Raw genomic sequence first — 10,946 nt, forward strand, 5'->3', positions numbered from 1 at the left:
ACTAGGGTTGGATTATTGGGTTACACCGTTTTACGTCTTCCTCACTTTGGGAGTCTGTGATATATGGAAGGAAGCATGATGGTTGCCTAGGTATTAATGATTGGAGCAATGTTGATGTAAAGTCTGATCGTACTTGTACATATTATTTACTTGTGCCTTAAATTTCTTTTTGATACATTTTGTTTCTTTTGTGCTTTTGTATATTTTTTTCTCTTTACCTTTTTCATTGTTTGCATTGCATGCATTCATTCCTAGCCTTTAGGATCCTTCTGTCCCTTTTTGCTCTATGTTTCTTTTTGCCATCTATAAATCGTCCTGTTTTTTTTTATTCTTGTTCTTTCTTGGGGACAAGAAAGGTCTAAGCTTGGGGAGATTTATTAGGTGCAATTTGTGCACCTTTTAGTCCCATTTCATGCATCTATTTAGCATAATTGTCCTTCATTTGTCTTGCATTTCATCATATTTCATGTTAGTCTCTAGAACAACCTTATTTGCAAATTTTCATGTCTTTTTCAGGTAAACCGGAGGTTGGAACGCGCTTTAGGAAGTGTCGGGAAGCATTGGTGAAGATTTCGGGATGATTGGGCGAAGAATGAAAAAGTTGGAAAATCAAGTTTGGATTCGGAGTCAGAGGGGAACACGGCCGTGTCAGATTTACTCTATGTCCAATACCAGCCGTATTGAGCAAAATGTGAGCTGTTGACCATGCCAAACACGGGCCGTGTCAAATTTACTCTATGTCCAACACGGGCCGTGTTCGACCCAGAAACCAACTTTTGGCAGTTTTTCCTATCTTTCTTATTACGGGTTAAGGGCCATTTTTACACACACACACACAACATATCAGAGCACAATTGGAGGAGGATTTTCAAAGGTTTTTGCAAGGGTTTGATTAGCAATCATTTGGAAACATTATTTCTAGTATTTGTAAGTTGTAATTGCACTTTAATTCCATCTTTTATTCTTGTGATCTTGTTCTCGCCATGTGTGGCTAGAACCCTAGTTTCTCCAATTTCATGTATTGACTTCTTGGTAGTGACTTCAATCATATGACCTGATGTTTGTTCTTAATTTCTATCTAGTGAATTTGATTTATCTTTAATAGAATGTTTGATTCTAATTGTGATTCTTATTGGCCATTTGAATTAGGGTTATGTCATTCAAGTTATCTCTTTTACAAAATCCGTAATTGTTTTGTGAAATTGAACAAGTAACAAGCACTAAACTAATTTCCATTGAATGAATTTAGTGTAAATCTTATCCACACACTCTTACGCTCCCGAGCTTGTGAAGAGTATTGGGTGTTGTTGGGAACATTCACATAAAGTTTAATGCAATCTTTCAACCTAATTCTAAGAGCGTGTTTAGATTAGGTTAGTAAGGTTAGGGTTAATCAAAGAGCTTGTTTTGGTTAATTAATGTGGTGAATGGGAAGTGTTAGAGCTTGTTAACACTTTCAAGTACCAACTTAGATAGAATTAAGAAAATATCATGTTATCTTGGAATCACATTGCTAATTTGTCATACATGAGGTTGGAGTCCTTACCATTTCTGAATTTAATTCACTCTTTAGTTGATTACTTGTGTTTTTAAGTGTTTCTTTTAATTATTTTATTCTAACCCCCCCCCCCCCCCCCTCTTTACTGTTAGTGACTATAGTACCTTGCGCAAAGAGGTATAAACTAATTATCTCGTGTCTCTGTGGATCGACCCTACTTGCCTTGTACTACCTTTTAGTGCAATATAGTGGGATTCTTTTGGAGTATATCATACCCCTTTATTTGTTGTGTCTGACACGCCTAACAACCCAGTAGGTATTTTTCTTGGCAATTGTAACAAAGACCTTCAGATTGTCGTTTTTGCATCTTGGTGGGCTGTTTCCGGCCGCCCCTTGATTGGTTTGGTTGAAAAACATGCAGGGGAGGGGAAACGAGGAAGACAATAGTTGAGGCATTGGTCGGATGAATGACCACTACTGGAGTCGTCTTTTGGGTTTAATAGGTAAATAAAAAACTGATCCTAAAATAAAGGGATATCAATGACTAATTTTGGATATTAGTTAATATATATGTGTAATATTACTAATTTGCCCTTATTAATTTATTTAATTATTTATTTTATTTTTAAATTTTGATTGGTCCATAGTCATTCCTACATCCATACAATAATTAATTAGAACACTTGAACCTCTCTCTCTCTCTCTCTCTCTCTCTCGCTATATATATAATACTATATTATAAATCATATTAGTAATATCATGAATTTTAAGAGGTATAAGTTACAAAGCTTTTAATACAAATCAATTATACATAAATAATTTATTAATACTTACCAAAAATTTGAAGACTTGAATTAAGGAAACTAATTAAAAAATTCAATTTGGAGCAAAATGAAAATTTTAAAATATTAAATTCATATATATAAATTACTTAACATTTCTTAAACTAAACACCAATATTAATTAATTTATATCAATATTATAAACAAACAATATAAACATAAGGTACAAACATAAATATTTTAATTAAAAATGATAATTTTTATTACATAATAACTAAGGGTTTTATGCAGAAAAATCTTATTATTTTAATAAATTTTTTGAAAAAAGTCCTAAAAGTTTTTATTTGAAAAGAAATGTCTTATTAGAGCATCTCCAACCCACTCACATTCTCCATTTTTTCTCCCATTTCTTCCATCATTCTTCTCCAACTCTCTCCCATTTATTCCCCGATTTTGGGGGATATGAATAGTGTTACACCAAATATGGTGTTATACTATTCATTTCTACCAAAATGGTGGTAAACTTTGTGTTGTCGGTTTTAGTCCCTCTGTTATATATTTTTCCATTTCTAGTTCATTTTTACCTACTAATTATAATTTAAATATAATATTTAATACTTATAATATTTTGTTATATATTAAATTATATTAATAAATTATAAATATAAAGTTTGTTTTTTGTTCATCAAATTCATATAAAATTTTAAATACATATTGAAATTTTAATATACGATAACGTATTTTACAAAAGCTTATGATTAAAATATATATTACAAACACGATAACATATGCTATTAAACTTGTAGTTAACCTATATATTACAATAATAATCTAATAAAAACCATCAAGTGACAATACTACTATTTATTTATTTTATATTTATGTAAAATGTGTATGTGTAATATATTTATAAATGCATGTATAATATTTAGTTATAAGTTTATTATAAATATAATCGTTTGTATTTAATATTAATGTAATGAAAAAAAATATAAATTATATATTTGTTAAAACTAAATTAGTAGAGGGGGGTGTGTTTGACAATCTATGTAAGTTGGAATAATAGAATATATTAGGAATATACTTTTTAGGGATAAAAATGGGATAAAAAATGAAATAGGGTTGGAGATGAAACATTATTTGCCCCATTTTTTACTCTATTTTTGAGAAAAAAAAATGGAGGTAGGTTGGAGATGGTCTTATTTTGGAAAAATCACAGTCTGTCATCTAAAAATGATTTCTTATTTCGTTAATTTGGGAAAAGTGATAAATAATCGAGACATTTTGTTTTTCTAAAAAAACTTTAGGACTATATTAAAAGTTTTCTCAAAATAATAAGACTTTTCTGCATAAAATCCTAATAACTAATAATAAAATATAAAAATTATTATCTTGTAAGAAATTATTCACCGAAAAATTATTGATCACCGCCTTTTTATGCGGACACACATCTAGTGTGTGTGTATATATATATATATATATATATATATATATATATATATCTTTATACCTTAAAAAGCGTTTACAAGATTTTGCTGAATTTTAAGAGGTATAAGCTTTTAAGCATCATATACAATAATTTTATGCATCGGAGAATAATAAATCTTATCCGGTCAAAGACAGATTTTGAATAGGTCTTCTAAGCTTATCTTCAAATTGAATGGGTTAAATATGAAAAAGTCAAATAAGATGATGATAATAAGATTTTGAATGGGTCAAAGTTTGACCAACTGTTCCTCATATCCAATTGAATCGGTAAATACTAAATCTTATCCGGTCAACATTTATGAAAAAGTCAAATAAGATATTGACGATAAGATTTTGAATGGGTCAAAGTTTGACCAAGTGTTCCTCATATCCAATTGAATCGGTAAATACTAAATCTTATCCGGTCAACATTTATGAAAAAGTCAAATAAGATGATGATGATAAGATTTTGAATGGGTCAAACTTTGACCAAGTGTTCCTCATATACAATTGAATCGCTAAATACTGAATCTGTCAATAATAATGAAAAAGTCAAATAAGATGATGATAAGATTTTGAATGGGTCAAAGTTTGACCAAATATTCTTAATATCCATTTGAATAGGTCTAATACGATGTACACGTTATAAAACATTTCATATAAACTGGAAGAGGCACATTGATCTAGCATTCGTCTATCATGAATGTCTTACCATTGACCGCAAAACCTTGGATCTCTCTCATGCTCGCTACCTCCTCCTTTGTTTTTCTTTCTATTAAAATCGAATAAGCCCAAAAATGTATTATGTTTAATCCTAGCCCAGGTATAAGAAATCTCTATCTGTTCGTCATTTTGTTTAACAAATTTTTTATGTCATTTTGTTGATCCGCACCCGTCGCTTTGCGCGGGTAGTATATATATATATATATATATATATATATATATATATATATATATATATATTCGGCTAGGATTTATTTCTAAGCCTCAATTCTTTATTACAACATTTGGCTCCTACTATTTATGAACCTATCATTTGACTGTTATATTTATCAGTTTATTAGTTCAATTTTCTTCTAGATATTTATTATTCCGAACCAAGCCAACCAAAATAGTTCCTACATTTGGTATTAGAGATTAACTAGTGATTTTACAAGATGCAATTCCGATTGGCTAACTATCATGAAGTTGTCTTATTTTTATCTAAAAGTTTCTCAGATTTACAACCGAAAATTTTTATAATGAGTTTTTCTATTTTTTTTAATGTCGATCGAAACCTATATTAAAGTTTTGATGTTGTTCATTTATTTTGTGTTGCTGTTTTTAAATATCAAGAACAATTTTTATGTCATTGAATAAAACGAATAATATACTTTTGTTTATGTTTTATTTGATAATTTTGTTCCTAGCACAAAAATGTTATTGAAAAGTAATATTGACGTTATGTATGTATTTCACGTAGTAGTGTTTTAACCATTCTTTCTTTTAAAAATTAGATAAATGATACCGATTAAGTTTGAATTCCATTTTGTAGCTAAATAGACATAGCTAGAGAAAAAGGAGTAGCAAGTCAAAATCAAATGATAAGAAAAAGAATGATGGCAAGAATGCTCAAATATTTAGTCGAAAATCCAATGTTGATTATGTTCCTCAAAAACTGAATTTTCCAAATCCTTCGGTAAAACAACCTTCAAAAGTTTCAAACACAAAAGGGTTGTCTGAAACAAAGAACATTGATCACTAGCTTGAGTGAAAAGGACGAATGTATCAATCAAGGAACTACTCTCAGCAACAAATCAAATATGCATATGAAAAGCATGTGAATACTTCATCGACTGAAAGCTCATCATCAAAGGATTCGAATGTTTCAGTAAAGAAACGGAGAGCACTTATGAAAGATACGAAGGTTGAGTCACAATCTCAGAGGACGAAGGCATTTGTCAGTGACTATCCTAAACCTTCGAAGACTTATATTTCGAGTCCTTTACCTAGTGATGTGGACTTAATTGATAGTTTCAAAACTAAAGTTTGTGACTGGGTTAAAAGTACTGCATTTCAGTATGTTCTTAAAGCTAATTTCCAAGCACCCAAACAACCATGGGTACCTAAATTTTTTAATTGATCGCATGTACTATGTGACGAGCAATATGATGAGAAGTGGTATATCAATAGTGGTTGCTCATGTCACATGACGGGTCAAAAGGAAAATTTGTGAGATTATCGAAGTCTGGAAAATGCTGGAGTAATGAAGTTTGGCAACAATCACAAGTGTCAAGTCAAAGGCTATGGCAAAGTAACGAATGGTCAATTCACTGTGAATCATGTTGCATATGTTGAAGGCCTTAAACATAATTTGACAAGTGATTCGTAACTAGTTGTGGGCACTGAAAATCAAGTTGTGTTTAACGAAGAAGGCAGTATTATCTCCAAGATTGACACGAAAGAAGCTTTGCTCAAATCGAAATGATATTGTGGTATGTTTACACTTGATCTAAAACCAATTGTTGGGAAACCATCAACTTGTTTACTTTCCAAAGCTACATCTGATGTTAGCTGGTTATGGCATCTTCGTTTATCACATTTAAATTTTCAAAATTTAAATAAATTTGTCACTGAAGATCTTGTTCGAGGCTTACCAGTATAAAAATTTTATAATGATGTTTTATGTGGAGCTTGCGAACAAGGGAAACATCGCAAAGGACATCCAATTGTGATAGGTTCGAAAATTGTGGAACCGTTGGAACTTCTTCACATTGACATTTGTGGACCATCAACTGTTGAAACACTTAACAAGAAACGGTACATTTTGGTTATTGTTGATGATTTTTCACGATTTACGTGGGTATATTTTCTCAAGTTAAAATATGAACTTGCCCAAACAATGATTGAGTTTATCAAAAAAATTGGGAAAAGTATGAAGAAAAGTGTTCGAAAAATCAAAAGTGATAATGACTCTGAGTTTAAGAATAAAGTGTTTGATTCGTTCTTAATAGAAAAATGTATTTCACATAATTTTTCGTCACCATATACACCACAGCAAAATAGTGTAGTTTAACGAAGAAATAGGTATCTATGCGAAGCTGCAAGAACAATGTTGACTTATGCGAATCTTCCACTATACTTTTGGGCCGAAGCGGTGTCAACAGGTTGTTTTACTCAAAATCGATCTTTTATTCATTGACGGTTTAATATCACTCCATATGAAATAATCAGTAACCGAAAACCAAATGTTAAATTTTTAATGTGTTTGGTTGCAGGTGCTTTATCATGAATCTCAAGGATAATCTTTCAAAATTTCAAGTGAAAGCTGATGAAGGAATATTTTTGGGATATTTGCACAATTCGGTTGCTTACAGAGTGTTAAACAAGCGTACAAGAAAAATCGAAGAAACCTTCAATCTGACTTTTGATGACTATCATCTTAAACAAGTTGACAAACTTTTTGATTAAAAGCCAATTATTAATGAATCTGAAATTCTGAATTCATTTGATTATGATTATGATTTAATTTTTGGTGTTTCTTGACAGGGTTGTGAATGCTGAAGATCATGCAAATGATAATCACCAATCTAAATCTTCGAAGCATACTGATAATTCAGATTCCACTCCAATTATTACTGATAATATTTCAACATCGAGTTCTCTGGAAATTGGTGAAAGCATGCATAATGATCCAGTGGAGGGGGAGCACATGGATTCAACTACTCCGGTTGAGGGGGAGCATCCTTTCGAGGGGGAGAATAGGAGTAGAATGAAGATGTTGAGGGGGAGCATCCAGTTCAGGGGGAGCAACAGAATAATAATAACAATGATACAATAAGTTTTTATCAAACTGATGAATTTCATGATATAAATGATATTCTTTCTGTTGCAGGATCCAAAAATGAAGATTTATACGAAGATGCACATTTGGATTTTGATCCAGCATATCCACCACTCGAAAAATGGACAAAAGATCATCCGAAAGAACAAGTAATTGGGAATCGACAATATGGAGTTTTAACGAGAGCTCAACTTCGTGCAAAGAATGAGGTATTAAATACTCATCAAGAATTTTGCATGTTCAATGTTTTCATTTCTAAAATTGAAGAAACTTTCTCCCCTGTTGCTAGACTGGAGGTTGTTCATATTTTTACCTTATACAGCTCACAAAGGTTTTGATGTCTATCAAATGGATGTGAAGTGTGCATTTTTAAATGGAGAACTCGAAGAGACTGTATATGTGAAACAACCCCCGCATGATGGGAAAGGTAAATAATTTTCTTGGTTTAAATATTCGTCAAAGCAGAGAAGACATTTTTTATCATCCAAGAGAAGTATACAAAGAATCTGCTTGAAAAGTTTGGAATGACGAATAGCACAAAATTACGAGTACCAATGGCAACTGGAACATGGCTTACACCTTCGTTAGATAAACCAGTTGTTGACTTAAATCTTTACCGAAGCATGATAGGTTCATTACTTTATCTCACCGCTAGTAGACCTGATATCATGTTTTATGTGTGTAATTGTGCTAGGTACCAATCAAATCCACGAGAACCACATTTCACTACAGTCAAGAATATTTTTTGTTATCTCAAAGGCTCAATTTCGTTAGGATTGTGGTATCCTTCGAAAACTGGATTCTTTATTCAAGCTTTCTCAGATGCTGACTTGGGTGGTTGTAATCTTAATCGTAAAAGCACGAGTGGATGATGTCAATTACTGGATGGGAAATTAGTAAGCTGGAAATCAAAGAAACAAACGTGTGTATCAATTTCGACTGCTGAAGCTAAATACGTAGCTGCTGCTGCTTGCACATCACAAATAATTGGATTCAAAGTCAATTGCGTAATTATGCAATTAATATGAAAAGGATTCCATTATATTGTGTTTCTCAAAGTGCAATTCGTATTTTCATAATCTTGTGTAGCATTCGAAGACTAAGCATATTGCTCTTCGTTATCATTTTATAAAAGATCATGTAGAGGATGGTAACATTGAAGTGCATTTCGTGAAAACCACTGATTAATTGGCTGATATTTTCACTAAACCTTTAGATGAAAAATCATTTGTGAGAATTTTAGGCGGACTTGGAATGGTCGAAGGGGGATTTGTTTCGAAAGAACAGCTAAAACTGGACAGCTATCAAAAGTCAATGGTTACTGTTCACAGTCAATGCTTCGATACCCTTCGTCTTCGTAAGTTGGAATTAAAATTTTTGTGTGTCTAGTACATGTTATATATTTTTTTAACTTGATTTTTTTTTCGAAAAAAACAAAAACAACAAAAAGATTTTTCGTTTGTTTTGTCTTTTATTTTCGAAAAACACAAAAAAAAAAAAAAAAGATTTTTCATTTGTTTTGTCTTTCATTTTCGAAAAATTAGAAATCACAAAAATATTTTATTTTGTATTGTTTTGTTTTAAGTGTTTTGTTTTAGATAACAAGGATGAATCACAATGGTAAATGCTTGCAGTTCTAGGGTCAGGTAAATCCTTCAAAATCTTTGTACTAGTTAAGTTGTCCCTAGAAGCATGTTGCTGCATGTTGACCAAAGCCTCGAATGACTCTATGTGTGTTTAATGAAAGCCTTAATGAAATATTTCATACGAAAATTTCTTCCCAAGACAGGCTTGTATTCACATTGGTCACATGAGCTACCTGACTCTTCTTACATGAGTTAAGAGTTTACTGTTTTTTCCAACATAATAGAGGTACATTTTGTTTCTTGAACCAATTTTTTTATCCAAAATTTCTTACACATGCACACACGAAGACATATATCCAAGAGGTCTCTAATCAAACACATCAAGACTTAGATATATCAACAATTTGTGTTAATGATCTGACGTCATGAGACCGTGATGAAAGTGAAACTCAATTCTCTAACTTTTTAAGGAATTGACGGGGAACTTTATACATGATTAAACGAAACTTTTGTTCTTGTACCTACATTCGAAATTCCAAATCATATTCATTTAGTATGAGTGGTCTTGATCAAACTATCGAAACCCACGAGGTTTGTTACCCAACAAGATCCAACACACTTTTTTTTAATATGGTTTCAGTGTGAGTTTCATTTGATTTTCATGTCACTTTCAATATTGATTTAAAGCATACTTGTTATTGACTACATTTGTTAAACAAGTAATTTCTGTTGCAATTACTCACCTTATATTAAGGATGATATGTAACGAAATTGTTAAACAACCTACGAAGCCTTGAAAAAGAAGCCATTCGAAACTTCTCTATAATTTGTCGATTGTAATTCATGGGAAACCATACAAGCAGTTGATTATCTGCGTTGATAATTAATGAAGTAACTTTTGGCCGGTGTTTAACTGCTTTTGTGTCGAAATAATTTTGACATCACAAATCCAAAGTTTTTCGTTATTTGCTTCTTATCTTCTTCTTTGGAATACTGCACTCACGAAAGTTTTTCGTTATTTGCTTCTTTTCTTCTTCTCTGGCACATGACTTTACTTTCAATCCCAAAAGTGGAAGAGTCTAACCTCCATCCGAAGGTTTATGACGGTTCCTATTCTATTGGGGAAATAAACAGGCTGTTTGAACTGACGTGTTGAATTTATGCGGGTTTCAAGGAGAAGTGACAGTTACTTTTTCACGCATGGCTACTTTAGTAGAATAGTGGTACGAGTTTCAAGGTGCCACGTCGGATTCATTAAATGCATATCCCGCTTCAAATTCAAAAATCAGGGATAAATATAAAAAAGGGATTCAAGGGTTTGTTATCAGTTTACGCTTTCAGAAGAAAATTTCCCAAAATTCTCTCTGAAAAAATATAGTTGTTCTTCACACGATTTTCCAACCTTAATCATGGATACTCAAATTGATGTTCCATCCCAAACCACTAAAGATGTTACTTCACAACCAATCATGAATATTCAAGGAACGAATTATCAAGTAGAAGCGGATAAATCTCTATACCCTGAAGGATTGAAGATGTTAGTTGTTGCTTTGAAGAGCTGTGTTCTTTCTACAAAAATGTTCAATTCTTTTGCAGTACCTCTGTCCTGGCTTTCAGAAGAAGGTTCTACTGCAACTTATTCTAAAGCTCTTGATGTTATCACCTTCAACCTGGTGAATGATAAGAAGGTACGACTGACAAAGAAGATATTATGTCAAATCTTGGATATTCCAAACACTCAACCATTCATAAATCTTTCTTTTGCACAAGTGAACCACATGTTCAACGAG

The sequence above is a fragment of the Lactuca serriola genome, chromosome 2, assembly GCF_051521515.1.
Source record: "Lactuca serriola cultivar US96UC23 chromosome 2, Lser_US96UC23_V15, whole genome shotgun sequence".
In the NCBI taxonomy this organism is placed as follows: Eukaryota; Viridiplantae; Streptophyta; class Magnoliopsida; order Asterales; family Asteraceae; genus Lactuca; species Lactuca serriola.